Raw genomic sequence first — 16,908 nt, 5'->3', positions numbered from 1 at the left:
GAAGTAGGGGAGGAGTGCCTGAATGTGTGGACATAACACCATTCCTGCTGCTGGTTAGCCTTTCAGAGTAGAAATTGCAATAACCACTCATGGTCTCAATGAATATTTCCTGAATATATGTTGCATATTCAGCTACGAATCATATTATTTTGTTAAATAGCTACATCAAAGATTCAGTTCATCTCCACTCACGTCCTTTCTAATATAACCAGTTAGCGTACTTCCACACATATGAGATAACAGACCAATTCCAAGTTAGTAATGAAAGGAGCTGTGAAGTTTTAAGAACAGTGGGAAAGGCCTTTTCACTTATTAGTCACAAAACTTAAAACATGCTACTTTGCCTGTGTCTAAGTTTTCCTGTCTATAAAATGAAGGCAATATACTGTATTGCCACATTGTTATTATGGTAAACGACTTTCACACAAAGTGTCTAAGACAGCCCTTGACAAACGTTAAATGCTCAATAAAGGCCAATTAGTATTTAACAATTAATAAATTGTAATTACAACTAATTTGTTTATGATCTCAAACAAGTCACTCTTTGTCAGTTAGAATCAAGTCAATGTAAGAGTGGAAATAAATCTAGGCCAAGGATCCTAAAGATTCCTTCCAGGCAGAAACCTGGCCTCAATTGGAAGGATCCAAAAGACTATGCAATATCCAGTGTCATTTTGCATCTGATCATCCACACCCTCGTCAGGCCTTTGAGTATGTTCTCTCCCCCTCTTTTCTCTCCATACACTAGATTTGTCAAACATCTGCCCTTGTGTGCTGATGGGTGTAATATGAGCTAGGACACAAATTACCTTGACACCCTCTTGCAGAGATTGGAAATGCTATTTTCATGTATTTGCTAATAGCTGTCCTCCCCAATAGCGCCCATGTGACCTTTAAATATCACAGAAGCTAAGTGGCAAAGGAGAATAATAATGGCATTTTAATTGATTGGTAAATTATGCAGTGTTAGCTAATACCCCGTAACACCTCTTCCCTCTCCTGGCCTCACTCCATCTCATGGGAACAAATCACTGTGCTCTCTGGAGGGTTGCTGTTTTCCTTGCACATGAATCTATGATCCATTTGACCCTGTCTTCTGTGGTGTAACATAGAAGTTAGCTTAAAAAAAAAAAGGTACAGATAAATGGGAGGAAAAACAGCTATGTGGAAACCGTATGCTAAAAAGTGAATGTCATTGTAGACTACATTTCACTGCAGTTCTCACTGTTCATAATAAAACATAACAGATAGTGCTTTGAATTTATCCTTGCTATTTTTAAAATATGGTTTTAAAAATGAATTTAATAATGAATTTTAAATCTCTTTGGGCGTGCTTCTCTGGGGTTTCTATTGTTTTTCATTTTGTTTTGTTTTGTTTTGCTTTTTAGGGCCATACCCATAGCATAGGGAGGTTCCCAGGCTAGCGGTCCAATCGGAGCTATAGCCACCAGCCTACACCACAGCAACGTGGGATCCGAGTTGCATCTGTGACCTACACCACAGCCCAGGGCAATGCCGGATCCTTAACCCACTGAGCTAGACCAGGGATCAAACCTGCATCCTTATGGATTCTAGTCAGATTCATTTCCACTGAGCCACAACAGGAACTCCTGCTCTGGGGTTTCTAAATTTCTGACTCTGGTAGTAATCACCAAGCTCTGATATTGACCCCAAGGGAGTGACTACATAATTTTTTGTCCCATAATATGATATTTCTACTTTAGGAATCATTTTGTTTATAGAAATTCAAATACAATCCTCTCAGCCCAGTGAAACTCTGGCCTCATTTAAAACTCTTAAACCTGCAAATGAAGCAACTAACAAGAGATTAATCTCCAAAATATACAAACATCTCATTCACCTTGATATCAAAAAACAAACAACCCAATTAAAAAATAGTCAGAAGATCTAAACAAACATTTCCTAAAAAAGATAGACAGGTGGCCAAAAAGCACATGAAAAGATACTTGACATCACTAGTAGTTTTCAACCCCTAGCCTGGGAACCTCCACATGCCATGGATGTGTCCCTAAAAAGCAAAAAAAAAAGTATGTGCCCATAGGGTTGTTGCAACGGTAAATGAGTTAATACAAATTAGGGGTTCAGAGCAATGCTTCAGTAACTTCCCAATAAGTGGTCCCTACTGCAAGTTATCAGTGAGGAGAGGGATTTCCCTTGTGGATGAGCAGCTTACGGATCAGGTGTTGTCACTTCAAAAGCAAAGGTCACTTCCGTGGTGCAGGGCTGATCCCTGATCAGGGAACATGCTACAGGCATGGCCAAAAAAATAAATGAATAAATAGTTTTATAAAAAATATTTTAATGAAAAATATTTTAATGGCCCCTCTAACCTCCAACAGAACTTCAGATTCTGCCCCCCTGCCTATATCCCCCTCCTTAGGTGTGCCATTCAGTGCTCCTCTGTCCGTATCTACCATCACCAATGACCTTGAGTGATGTGAGCTGCTGCAGGTAGCTCTAAACCCTACATCACCAGGCTCCTCAGAACCTTGCCTTGGAGCAGTCCTCCCAAACCCAGCCCTGCCCCCAGTCCACTCAGATAAGCATCTTCAGGTCCTGACTCTGACAATGCCTCCCTTTCTGTCTATGAAATCAGATACAGGTTTTAACATAATTTGACCTCATCCATGATAGAGGCACTAGGAATAATTATCTCTAAGGTCATTTTCCACTTTAATTTCCTATGATTTTATCCTATGAGTCATTAAAAAAAAATCCAGTTCTATCTTGTGAATCTAAGACAAACAGATTAGATATTCCCCAAGATGGAAGTGGGGCTCAGGCACATCAAGGTAAAGAGTTCTGGACCCGGGTCACAATGGAAGAGATGTTTAATCCTGGTAAACTGAGTTGTCGCTATTGAGGGATAAAAGCCTTACTCAATGTCAAAGGGAAGCCAAGGATACACCGAGAAGGGCACCAGACAAAAAGAGTAAAGGTCAGCAGTGAACCGGAAGCTAAGATAGTCAGCAACAGAAGAAACAACCTGGAAGCTAGTGCTCCGAGAAAAAGGCTGGGACACCAGAGAAGAAAAACTCTGGGGGCTCTCTGTGTCAGTAGTTACTCTTTGTAGATTTTATGGTCAAAGGACTTAATGGAGCTGAGCAATTCTGCTTCCTTTCCCAGGACAAACAAGATCACCCTTCACTCAGAAATCCTCAATATCTCCTCCTGGATTTCCACAAAACCAAAGTCCGAGTGTGTGTGCATGCATGTGAGTGTGTGTGTGTGTGTGTGTGTTATGAATGTGTGTAGTGTGTGTGTGTGCACACATGCGTGTGTGTTATGTGTGCATGCATAGGCACAGACTCCTAAACTGGAGTCAAATGAAATGCAAAAAATATCCAAGATGAAAACCATGTGGAAAACATTAAAAAATTGAGCCCAAGTCAGTAGTCCTAACGTTTTGTTATTTCTCCCTCCTTTTAGCCTCAGTATGGTCATTCTAAAGCTCTCCACAGTGTTTGATGCTTTAATTTTCTTCCCTGTGTATAAGATAATTTGCAGTTGAAGGAACATCTGTTTCTGTAGATAATTAAATTATTAGATGCCGATCAATTTAATAAAGCCACAAGGCTTTCCTGACCTCTTTATGCATAATCAATGAATTTAGATGCAAAATGTGAAAACTTTGCTTTAAAAAGAAATGATCTAAATCTTCCATTAACACAGTCATTTTGTAATTATATGGTGCTGGCAATCAGGGAGCTATTCAAACACGGTATTAGGAAAACAAAGATTATCAGTCATTACAGAGTAGCAAGAGAGAGGCCAGAGAGTGGTTGATCTCCACTTTGTCTTTGAATGAGTTCTGCTCTTTATCACCCAACAGACTTTTATATCTCCTCTTTATCACCCAACAGACTTTTATATCTCCTACAGTTAATGCTTTTTTTTCACCTGATATATCTCATTTCTAGAGTATTCTAGGCATTTCACATACATTTTCCACACTTAACCCTCCCAGTAATTCTACAAATAATTATTAATATTCTCCATTTACAGATGGTAAAGACGGTAATACATGGGATCTCCCTGGGTGGAGTCAGAATTTAAACCTCAGCCTCTGGGCTTTGGATCCAGCCTTCATTTTTAAATATCCATTTTTCACCTGTTTATGATCTCCATACATAATTGGACACATGATTCAGGGCTATTAGCTCTGTGCTCTGCTTCTTGTCCATTGACCTGTGATAGTTTAGGGGGAAATCAAGCTGCTTTGGGGAAATAAGACATCATTGTTCTGGAGTTTATCTCACTTCTGATTCATTCTTTCACTGGCCACCCATCAACTGTCTTCACTATGAGTAGTGGGGTATAATAAATTTTACAGTTGATGGGTGGCCAGTGAAAGAATGAATCAGAGTGACTTTCAATTTAACCTTGGGTACCATACACACATGAAAATGTAATTTAGCAAAAGAGCTTATTTATGCTTTTGCAGTCAAATCTAATAATTTTTGTTTCATTTAAGACACTCTTTAATTTGCTCTTCATAAAGGCAACGGCACCTAGACATGAACCTCCTTAAGTTGCTTCCAGGCTCAGCTTTTGTTCTTTGCCTCAGGTTCCTACAGCTGTGGAAACGAGACTGCTATCCTATCTCTCACATAGCTACTTTGAGGATCAGTGAGAGCGTGCAAAATGCAGATACTGAAAAGTATCAAGAGCCAGATCAATATACAGGATTATTTGGTAGTAAATGGTTATACTACTTTCTACATGGCATTAGATTTCCATCTCATAGGAATCATCACTTTCTTGTGCTGTAGGCGCAAGGTCAAGAACAGGTGTTATAGTATAAGACAGATCTGGACTGCTTCATCAGAACAGGGTATCACTAATATGCAAGATCTATAAAAGGATACAAATGAATGTATTTGCAGAACAAAAACAGACTCACAGACTTTGAAAACAAACTTATGGTTACCAAAGCGGACAGGTGCGGGGGAAGTGGAGGTGTTCAGGAGTGATGGACTGGGGATTTGGGATTGATATGTGCACATTGAGGTATATGGAATGATTGGCCAACAAGGACCTGCTGCATAGCACAGGGAACTCTACCCAATATTCTGTGATAATATATGTGGGAAAAGAATTTGAAATGTGTGTACATGTATAACAATCACTTTGTTGTACAGCAGGAAATATCACAACATTGTCAATAAACTACATGTCAACAAAATTTGAAAAAATGAAAAAAAATGGGGTTGATGGGAGTGGTCCCACCCCTCAGAAAGATGCATTGATTCAGAAAGACACATCTTGACTAGTCTGCTCTATGCAAGGGGTCTCTTTCAAATATCTTTGAGATATGCTATTTATATAATGAAGAAATCTCCCCATATCCACAAATTTCTTCCTCCCACACATTTCCTTTGATTCCTTTACACTGTATTTGCATTTTCTTGAGTTTCTTTCCTCCTTTTTTTTAATCTTATGATGGAAAATTTAATAAATATCCAAACATTACTTATGATGTAACTTCCTCAAATATATATACACACACATATATAAAGTTCTCACTATCTGATGCCCAGGAAAAAAAAAAAGGAAAATAGAATTAATAGTCCTACCAAAGTGTAGTACTTAAAAAGACTGATATTGTACCAAAGGACTAAAATCCTTAGCAGAGTGGGTTAATTTCTATTGGAAGAATCCCAATTCACCCACTATTATCTTTCTTCTTTGAAACAGCTGGAGATACTGCGAAGAGGTTCCTGGACACTCACATTGCACAGTGTCAACCCATTGACTCTAACCTGATAATACATGACTGGGAAGCATTTTCATTTACCTTATTAATCATTTATTGTGTTCCTATTATTTATTTAAGGCTTTACTAAATATTTGAGATATCTACTCCCATGCAGCTCAGAAAAGTGGAAGAAATCTTCATACACATTGCAGCGTTCAGTTAGAGTACCAAGGAGAAATTGCTCATTCCGCTGCGAAAAGGAAGGGACAGAAGGGTCTTCACGGAAGAAATGAATTAAAATTTGAAGTTGTATTTTTTCATGAAAGTTTTATTCCTCTTCATTGTTGTCCGCATTTGATATTGTCTCTCTCTTTTTTTTTGTCTTTTGTCCTTTTAGGGCCACACCCATGGCATATGGATGTTCCCAGGCTAGGGGTCTAATTGGAGCTGTAGCTGCCAGCCACACTCACAGCCACAGCAAAGCCAGATCCGAGCCGTGTCTGTGTCTGCTACTCCAGATCCTTAACTGACTGAGCGAGGCCAGGGATCGAACCCGCAACCTCATGGTTTCTTGACGGATTCGTTTCCACTGCACCACAATGGGAACTCCCTTGTCTCTCTCTTCAGTGGTAGCCAGTCAGGTGAGTGTTTTATAAGATATAATTTCCATTGTGATATTGTTTCTGACTGTTGCTGAAACTCGGCCTCTGTCCACCAGTACCAAACAGAAACATGGAAACAAAGTTTTGGGTGAAGGAGAAAAGAAATAACTTTATTATTTCGCCAGTCAAAGGAGGGTCACAATGTGACACTTGGCCTCTGTCCACTAATGCCCAAGAGAAACATGGAGACAAAGTTCCGGGTAAAGGAGAAAAAACTGCTTTATTGTTTTGCCAGGCAAAGGAGGGTCACAGCAGCCTAATGTCCTAAAAAATGTTCCCCATTCGGGAGAGAATAGGAAATGGTTTTATAGTTTAGGAGTGGAAAATACAGCCACAGAGTAAAGGATCAGGGTAGAGGTAAGCTTACATTGTTTTTCAAAGCTGGTGTTAAGTGGTCCCAGGACTGGTTCTGGTGGTCCTGGTGAAAATGAAATATGCTTCATTAACATCTTCCATTTTTGGGGGGGGTTTTCGTGATCTGGAAGAACTCAAAGATATAATTATCTATATTCCTTGAGGAGGAATCAGGACCCTGCCCTAAGGCTGCACTATTGTCTCTTGACTGCTCCTGCCTGATCTCTGCATCCCCTCCTTCCCTGATTGGCAATTGTTTGAATTCAGGGAAGGTCAAGGAGGGCTGAATAAGGCCGATTTCCTCAAAAGCAATGGGGAACATAGGCTTTTGTGCCCAGAGGCCCAAGACAGCCACACTCATTGACATGACACATGAGGTTTTTTTAAAAGTGTATTAGTTATTTTTTTCTTGTAGATTTCTAGCCTAATTTCCTTCTGGTCAGAGAACATACTCTATATGATTTCAGTCCTCAGTTATTGACCAGCAGACAGTCAAATTCTTTGGGGCCTTTTTTTTTTTTTTTTTTTGGTTTTGTTTGTTTGTTTGTTTTAGAGCTGCACCCAGGGCATATGGAGGTTCCCAGGCTAAGGGTCCAATTGGAGCTGTAGCTGCTGGTCTATGCCATAGCCACAGCAACACCAGATTTAAGCTGCATCTGTGGCCCACACCACAGCTCATGGCAACGCCAAATCCTTAATCCACTGAGCGAGGCCAGGGATTGTACCTGAGTCCTCATGGATGCTAGTCAGATTCATGAACCGCTAAGTCATGATGGGAACTCCCAGATAGTCAATTTTTAAATATTCTGTGGATGTTTTCAAAGAAGATGTATTCTGTAGTTGCTGAGTACAGTGTTCCATATATATATATTCACTGCATTAAAACTGTTCAAATTATCTATGTTTTCATCAGTTTTGTTACCTTATTATAAAAGTTATCGAGAAAATTGTACTAAAAATAGCTCCACTTATATTGCATAGGTCTATTTCTTTTCATAATTATGTCTGTGTCTTCTTTATTTGCATTTTGGAGAAGTTTAAATGAGCACAACTACTTTGGAAATCAGTTTGGTATCATTCATATAAGATGATTGTTCGTATGCTCTATGACTCAGCCATTCCAGACCTGATAACATTTTTTAAAATACTTGTTCATGTGTTTGTATAAATAATTCAGAACAGAAGTATTTATAACAGCCCCACACTGGAGACAATACAAATGTTCATCCATAGTTGAATCAGTACATAAATTGCAGTATATTCATCCATTCAATGGAATGTCATAGAGCAATAAAAAATAGCATTTGATACCTATACTTAATAGCATGCACAAATAGTACAGATGAGGTTGAGGCAAAGAAGGCAAATACAAAAGAATGCACACTGTATGACATGGGGTACAAACCCAAACTGGCCAAGTTAACACAGCATTAGAACACTAATAATTACTTTAGAGAGAAGGATGGAAAGTTCATAGGAAGGAAAGGGAGGTGAGGTGGCCATTTGAGAGGATTAAAGAGAGATTTAAGTGATAATGTTTTTTTCATGCCCATGGTGCATGGACAGTCCCAGGCCAGGGATCAAATCTATACCACAGCAGCAACCTGAGTTGCTGCAGTGACAATACTGGATCCTTAAACAGCTGCACCACAAGAGAATTCCAAGTGATAATTTAATTCGTTAAATTGATGATTTTTAAAAAAAGGTTAGATTTCTGTTAATTCATTGAATGAATGTTTATGTGTTGAGCACTTATCTGTATATTTGGTACCTCAACTTAAAACATATATAATCCCAGGAGAGTGGCCAAGTTGGCAGAGTAAGAAAACCATGAGCTCACACTCTCCCACAGGCACACCAAAATTACAGCAGTTTACAGAAAAAAACCAGAAGACTAGAGGAAAATGTCTTTGACAAAATTAAAGGCATAAAGAAGGAACCACAGCAAGATAGGCGGGAAGAGCAAAGATGGTATACAGTCAAGACCAACACCCCCAGTGGGCAACCCACCAAAGAGAAGACAATGACTATTACAGAGGTCCTTCCCAAGGAGCAAGTGGTCCGAGCCTCACTTCGGCCCCTGGCCCAGGGTTCCTGCACCAGGACAATGAGCCCCCAGAGAGTTCAGCTTTGAAGGCCAGCAGGGCTTATTCTCTTAAGATCCATGGGGCTGTGGGAAATAGAGGCTTGCTGAGACCAGCTCAGCAGGATGGGGCTGAAGAACGGGTGCTGTGAAACTTAAGGAAAAAAGTTAACATAAAACAAGACACAGAGACATTTATCTTAAGTAAAGGTGGGAACCAGGGGACTCAAGGTCTCAGGGACCAAGGGCAACGCCTTAAGAAACCACACTGCTTTTATTGCGCTTTTTAGGATTAAATCAAGTGAGAAGGGGGTCACAGGTGCAGGATATAGGTTTTTTTAAGTTATTTTCAAAGTCACATAACCGTTGCTGATTAAGCTTTTACTCTGACCTTTAGGCATTTAACAATCATTAGCATTTGGGGAAGCTTGGTGTCAGCTATCTATGCATAGATTCTAGAGAATCACCATTGTGCTTCTGCAGATGGCATGCCTATCTGCAGCAACCCAGAGAGCCTAGGTTTGCACCTCGGTTCTTCTTTGCTAATGCATATCCAGATAAGGACCCCTCATAAACACCTTGGGGCTATGGGTCTCCTCTTTTATTCTTAAGAGGACATATCATGCTGTGCACAGGTCCTGCCATGCCTGGACCAACATTCAGCTGACCCTGTGAATAACTTAAGCCTTTAGGTCTTTATTCTTAAGCTTAAGTCAATCACCATCACTGCAACTGTTTTTCAAGCAGGAAGATGGGGTAAAGTAAAGCAGGACAAGATAGAGTTTTCAGCAAAGAGGCCAAGAAAATATTGTAGAAACATGTCTCACGACAGAGTCTTGGTTCCCAAAGGCACACACAAAACCTCACATTCTCAAGGCCCCAGGGCAGAAGAAATGGTTTGAAAGGACCTGGGGTATACTCACTTATAGATCTAGGAGAGCCTCCTGGAGAAGAACAGGCAGCTGGGCGCACCTTGGGGACAGAGATACTCGGCAGCTACTTGTGGAATCTAGATTTGCCACAAGCATGGGGCTGGCATTTTGGGATCCTCCCTCTAGGTTATTACACCTAGGACCTGGACCCCCTCACCAGCTCGTCAGCACCAGGACTGGGACACCTCCATCCCAGAAACTAGCTTGGCAGAAACACAGCCCAATCCCCACCCAGAACAGGCCTGCTACGTAGCACCCCTGAACCATAGTCATCTTTAAGGACAGGGATCTTTATTTACTTTTTTTTTTGTCTATTTAGGGCTGCACTTGTGGAATATGGAAGTTTTCAGGTGAGGGGTCAAATCGGAGCTGCAGCTGCCAGTCTATATAACAGCCACAGCAACACAAGATCCAAGCTGAGTCTACAACCTATACTGCAGCTTTGGGCAACGCCAGATTCTTAACCCACTGAGTGGGGCCGGTGATGGAACCTGCATCCTCATGGAGACTAGCTGGGATTGTAAGCACTGAGCCACAATGGGAACTCCAAAACAGGGATCTTAAAGTATATGAAACTCAAGTGAAAGCAACAGCATCAAAAAATAGACTCGAATGTTCTCCAAGGCTTTTATCACATAAATATTCTGCACATGTGTATTTCATGTATTGATTTTTGTGATCTGTAAACCCTAGACAGTGGTGTTTATGCACAATATAAAGCATACACTGTACACAAAAATAGAAAGTTACAAAGTTTTATATGAATATAAATTTTACCATTTTATTTCAGGCCTCAGTAGATCAACTTCAGATGCCTCTTACGTGGACTGTAGATTCAGCCTGAAATAGACACTCCTCTGTTACAAAGTCTCCAGGAGACTAGAAAATAATGTGTTTTAATTCAGGATATTGAGGTAACCTGTCTTTTGTCCTTAAGAAAAGGATTTTCATGATTTTGGAAATTAAGAGCAAAATCTTCATTATAAAACTGAGATTTAGCACCACTCAGAGGAAGTCAGAGTGAGTCTTTGACAACCAGTCACTTGCATTCTGGGAAGCTCCTCCTTTGGGCTTACTTTTGGTGGAAATTTCATGGAGCAATTGTCTTGATTGAGAGAAGCATGGAATTGTTAAAGGAGTAACAACCCTAACAGGTGTTTCTGGGATCATGGGAGTTTGGGATATGAAGGGGACTTTTGAGTGATTATTTAATTTTATTTCTTAACCTCAGTCATAATCATAATTAAAAAGGGCTTAACTTACTTTTGATTCATTGAATGGAACAGTTGGGGTTTTTTTGTATACCTTATATGTTTAAATATCAAAAAGAGGAATTAAGATTGGAAAGGTTTAAAACAGCTCGACACAATCTCAAGGAGTCTATTAAGAATACTCTGTTAAGAATGTTAAAAGACAAAACAAAACAATAACAACAACACACTTTCATGTGTTTGCCTATAAAGACCAGCAGACACAAAAATTATCTTTTGAAGAGTTGGTTGCAAATAAGCAAGTTAGGATTTCTGTTTAAAACAAGGAGGCTCACCTCATGTTACTACTATATAAATGGGTTTTTCAGAGAATGTGTAAGAAGCTAAATGAATCTCTTAAATTAGTTGCCATCTCTGTCTCATCAGAGGCTGAATAATTCATGAATGGATAGTAACTGAAATTGAGACTCCACAGCTTGTTCAAAGAGAAGAAGAAAACTTGAGTCCCAGGAAAATGCAGACAGATTACAGATCTGCTCCTGATTAAACACTGATAATATGCACATTTACATTTGAGTAATTAAATAGCATATGAGTCAGAAAGTTAAAAAAGAAAAAAAAGTACAGCATTTCTGTTTTCAGTTATGGCATACAGACTTTAGAAGTCACTCCTACAAGTTACTTTCTTACAACAAGAAAAAGCTGAACAAGCAAAAAATCAATGATTATTTTTGGATCCATTAGAGAACAAAGATTTCAATTCTCTGCATCCTGAGGAGACAGGTGAATCCAGAGTCACAGCTGAGATGTTCTTACCTGGAGTAGAAGCTGCTGGAGCCATAACTGGTAGGAAGACTTAAACGGTACCTTTGACACAGTGCCAGAGATGGAGTGAGGACTAATGTGAGAGAGAGAAACTATTGGAGGCCTCAGTTCTATAGTGGCCCTTCCAGTTGTGTGGCAAGTAGTCCTTCCAGATTCCTACAGTGTAGATCAGAGAGAGAGACACTCATGCCTCTCACCAGGAAAGTAAAAGGGTAATCATTGTGAAATGTGACCAGAGTGGTCTATACAATAACAGCCTACACTCTATGGGAAAAGACTTTTTCCAGAGCCTTATACCAGCTGATAGAAGGTTATTCTGCCCACCCCAGTCTCTTCCAGCTTTGTCTAAGGTAAATCACAATACCACTGTGAGAGAACCATGTGTCACATCCACAGCCCAAAGACACAGGCCAACTAAAACACTGAGAGTAAATCATGAGGTTGTAGCATATTTCTGTTTCAATCACTTCCTTTTCATTATGTTAGTGAGGGAGGATTCCCAGCCTGAGGTTAAGAAAATTACCAAATAATCAACTATATTTTAATAAAAAATTAAAAATTAAATAATAATCAAACTTCTAAAAGTAAGTACAATTCACATCAAACTTTATCTTGGATAAGTAGATGTGTATACTTGTATGTATAAAAACAAAAAAGGCAGCAACCAAACAGATGATACCCAACACTGGATAATTAATATCAGCATTCATTGCTAATAAATAGTCACACATATGAACAGTCTGCAAGAGGAAGACATTGAATGCTATAATTGAATGCTATATGGAAACAGAGAAAAGTCTAGTACAGAGTGAACAACCAGGGTCTGTGGAAGACAGACTTTGTAGTACCAAGAATGTGGCATGACCTGGTTCTGATGGGAAGATGTTATTGCCTTGTCTGAACCATTTTGTGGGCCAGCAGGGAGCTGAACCTACTCATATAAGCAAGCACCAAGCCTTGTCCTTGGGATAAAGAGGGTTAGTTGACTAAAAAATCTTATCCACAGAAACACATGGAATCATTGAAAATACTCAAAATGAGATAATTCAGGGAAAAAAGGAAGGGAAAAAGAAATAGAACAAATGCAATTAATTAGAAAATAATTATAAATACAGTAGATATTAATCCAACTGTATCATAATCACTTTAAATGGGAATCATCTACATAGATCAATTAATATAGATTGTAGCATGGATATAAAACCAAAATCCAATTCTATATTATCTACAAGAAATCAAGTTTGTTTATTTTTTTTCTTTTCACAGCTGTACTTGCAGCATATGGAAGTTCCTGGTCTAGGGGTCAAATCGGAGCTGCAGCTGTAGGGGCCTACACTCAGCCACAGCAACACCAGATATGAGCCACATCTGCAATCTATGCTGTAGCTTGTAGCAATACTGGATCCTTAATCCACTGAGTGAGGCCAGGGGATCAAACCTGCCTCCTCATGGAGACTATGTAAGGTTCTTAACCCACTGAGCCACAACAGGAACTCCAAAAAATCCACTTTTAATGCAAAGACTAAAATAGGCTAAAAATCAATTAATGGGGGGGGGGGGAGTATACTAATCAAAAAAGAGCTAGAATACCGATATTTAGTTTGGACAAAACAGACTTCAGAACAAGAAAAAATCCTAGAATAAAAGATGTATATAATGTTAAATGAGGCCTTTACAAGAAAACCTAACAATCTGATATTATGCACTTAAAAATAAAGCATAGAGTGAGCAAGGCTAAAGCTGATGGAACATGTTGGGGACATGGCTCGGATCATCAGTGTCGAAAGATGAGACACATGAACAGGGGAAGATCTCAGCAAGGCTCTTTACTTCTGCACAAGGGTGCAGGTGCTCAAAAAGCACGCACGAAGAAGAAAAGACCCTCCCTGTTTATCCCTAATGCAGGTGATGTACCTGTCCCCTTTCCATTGGTCAGGTCAGGGCGCACATTCTTCTCGGTTGGCTAATTTGAAACAAATTGTTACTGGGAGAAGAGGGAATGAGGAGGGGGGTTTTGCAGGAAGCCGTTTCAGCTGAAACCAGAGCAAAATGGAGTAACCAAGATTTCCTTTGACAGAAAAGACATTGTTACTTTCCACAAACCGCAAGGAAAAAATAGAAAAATCTACTGTTATCGTTGGAGACTTCAACCTCCTCCTGTTGGGAATTCATAGGTCAGGTAGGCAGAGAGTCAGTAAGGATGAAGTTGACCTAAACAATTCAACTCATCAACCTGATCTAATGAGCATTTATAGAACACACGATCCAACAACAGCCAAATACAGCTTCTGCTCAAACTCACATGAGCTATTAACCACAATAATCACATTCTGAAACAAAGTGCCTTTTCATAAATTGTATACACTAGGAATCATACCAAGTATGCTCTCAGACCACAATAAAATTAAAGTGGCAGTTGACAACAGAAACATATGGTTAAATCCCAAATACTTAAAGATTAAATAACACACGTCTAAATAATACATGAAATTAAAAAGCTATCTGAAGAGAAACACTACCTTAAGTGCAAATGCAACTTGACCCATTCCCTAATGAAACTGTTGAAAATCACACACACATGCATACACACAACCATTTAAATTCTTTCAAAATGTTCCTAAAACATGCAGCAAATGATAACAACACAGGAAACCTCACCAGAACAAAGACAGTCTGGCATTTTTACCGTGACCCTCTATCTCCTTGCCCTTCACAAGAAAGCTTACTAGTGTGTGGCTTATGAAATAGACCTTATTCCTCTTTTTAAATATTGATAGAATTTCCCATCTCCAGTCTGTTAGAAGCTCTTTTGTTTCTACATGAATGTGAAAGATCAATGACCGTTATCCCATTTAGAGATTCTCTTGAAACCCTGGTGTGTAATGTAGATGGGTTGGGAAGTTTGAGCTCATGTAAAGCAAATTGGTGTACTCTTGGGATCATTTTACCCATCATGAGTTTATTTATTTCATTCTCAGAAATCCTCACTCTACCATTTTCAGTCCAGATTTTTCTTCTTGGTAGAGAAAAAGAAATAAAAAAAGGAGTTGAAGAGCTTTGTTGCACCAATATAGCCTCTTTTAATGTTTTTGTTTCTTTGTTTCTCTAAACATACCTAGGAGGTAATTCCTCTGCATGAATATGCATGTATGTATATGTCCATTCTTACATTTTTTTTTCTAAAGTTTTATATTACCTTGGACATAAGTGACCTGGAGTTTGTACTGTACCTGTCTTACACCAGTATTTAGCATTGCATATCCTGTAATTTCTGCAGTGAACTCCTGTTGCCTCTACCTAGTAAGTCATTTCTAAAGTCAGATATTGGGTCAAAATCAGATACATTTCACTACTAATATAGAAGGTATATGGTTTTATGATCACTATCTTTTGCTCTGCCCTCAGGGATTGGGATCTGAGAACCCCACTGGCCTCCGGGGTCTATGAACATCCATCACTATCTGAAATACCCCCTTGTTCATGAACCTTGGGAGGGAAAGATTCCCATTACCACCACCACCTTTGAAGTCAGCACACCTATCCACGCAGTATTAGGCTCTTTGAGGCCTTAGGCACATTACTTATTTTCTTAAACCCTTCATTCTCTTTGTCTGTGGAATGAGAACTGGAGGGAGGGATATTGAAAGGAATAGTCCAGGCCTGTGTGGACTGCTTTGCATGGCATCTGGCTCATGTGAAGCATTAAAGGAAGACAATACGGAATCCCAGCTTTACAGATTCAGAGGGGTGATCACATTGGAAGTCAGGTGAACAGGAAGCCTTCCCAGAGGAGGAAAACTAGGAGAGAAGACCTTAGGAATAATTGAAGAGAAAGAGCTGGCACAAGGCTGGATGCCCAGAAAGCTGGAGCCCTAACACCAAAGTTATGACCAGACTTCCTGCTCACATGTCCTGCAGCATCTCCGCGTCAGCCCGCGTGGGGGGAACTGAGGAAGGAATGCAGGAGGAGCGCATATACACACGTGCACATGTGTGCACACACACGGGCATTGCACATGCACATGTGCACATGTCCGCACACAGGCATATGCACACATAAGCTCTCACACGCTGAGAAACACACACACTTTGCACATGTATCACACACACACACAGGCGTGCGAAAGGGAGCAGAAGTGTGTTATGGAGACTCATTCCAGGCCAGGGCCAAGTGGAGGCTGTGGCACCATCATCGTGGGGGACAGGGCTCAGCATTAGGCCAAGGCAGCAATAATCCGAGAAGCAGAATTTCGAGAAAGTCACCCATCACTAAGAGTAAAGGAAAAGGCAAAAGGGCAAAAGGCAGCTATGGAGGAGACTGGAGGTGGAGGCTACTAGGCTAGCTATGCCGCAAGGCCAGGGAGGGTGGTCCCAGGGCAGTTCCACAGCCAGAAGCAAAGATACTTTCTGTCTAGTCAAAGGGTTCTCAGGCCTCAGAGCAAGGGAGCCTCTCAAAAGGGGACTTCTTCTTTTTTAATTTTATTTTATATTGATTTTTATTTCTCAATCAGATCATCAGTCTCCTGTAACCTCTGTTCCAGAGTCAAGAATTAGGGGGCTTGTTTCCTGCTACCAGCTGGCTTTTTTTTTTTTTTTTTTGTCTTTTCAGGGCCGCACCTGCAGCATACAGAGGTTCCCAGGCTAGGGGGCAAATCAGAGCTGTAGCTGCTGGTTCTCACTACAGCCACAGAAACTTGTGATCCAAGCCATCTTTGACCTACACAACAGCTCATGGCATCACTGAAACCTTAACCTACTGAGCAAGGCCAGGGATTGAGCCCCCCTCCTAATGGATGCTAGTTCGGTTCATTACTGTACCAGCAGGCATTTATCATCACAGGCTACAAGCCCCCTGGGCGACCCCCTTGGCAACCTCAGTCCTCTGAAAGGTGAGAGGCTCAAAGCATTTGACTCAGACAGCAGTTCAGGAGTGTCCCCTGGGAGCAGCTGGATTGTTAGAACCCACTGGCAGCAGGGAGAAACATCTGTGAGTGACGGCTGTGGGGGTGTCAACACCTCTCTACAGTTAGTTTAACAAACCACTGTTCCACAGCTTTAGGGCACAACTTTATCTTGTAGTGGTGAGCATACTGAGCAAGGCAGAGGGCTTAGGGTATTCAAG

Source organism: Phacochoerus africanus, chromosome 3 (genome assembly GCF_016906955.1).
Source record: "Phacochoerus africanus isolate WHEZ1 chromosome 3, ROS_Pafr_v1, whole genome shotgun sequence".
NCBI lineage: Eukaryota > Metazoa > Chordata > Mammalia > Artiodactyla > Suidae > Phacochoerus > Phacochoerus africanus.
This window is presented reverse-complemented; position numbering follows the sequence as displayed.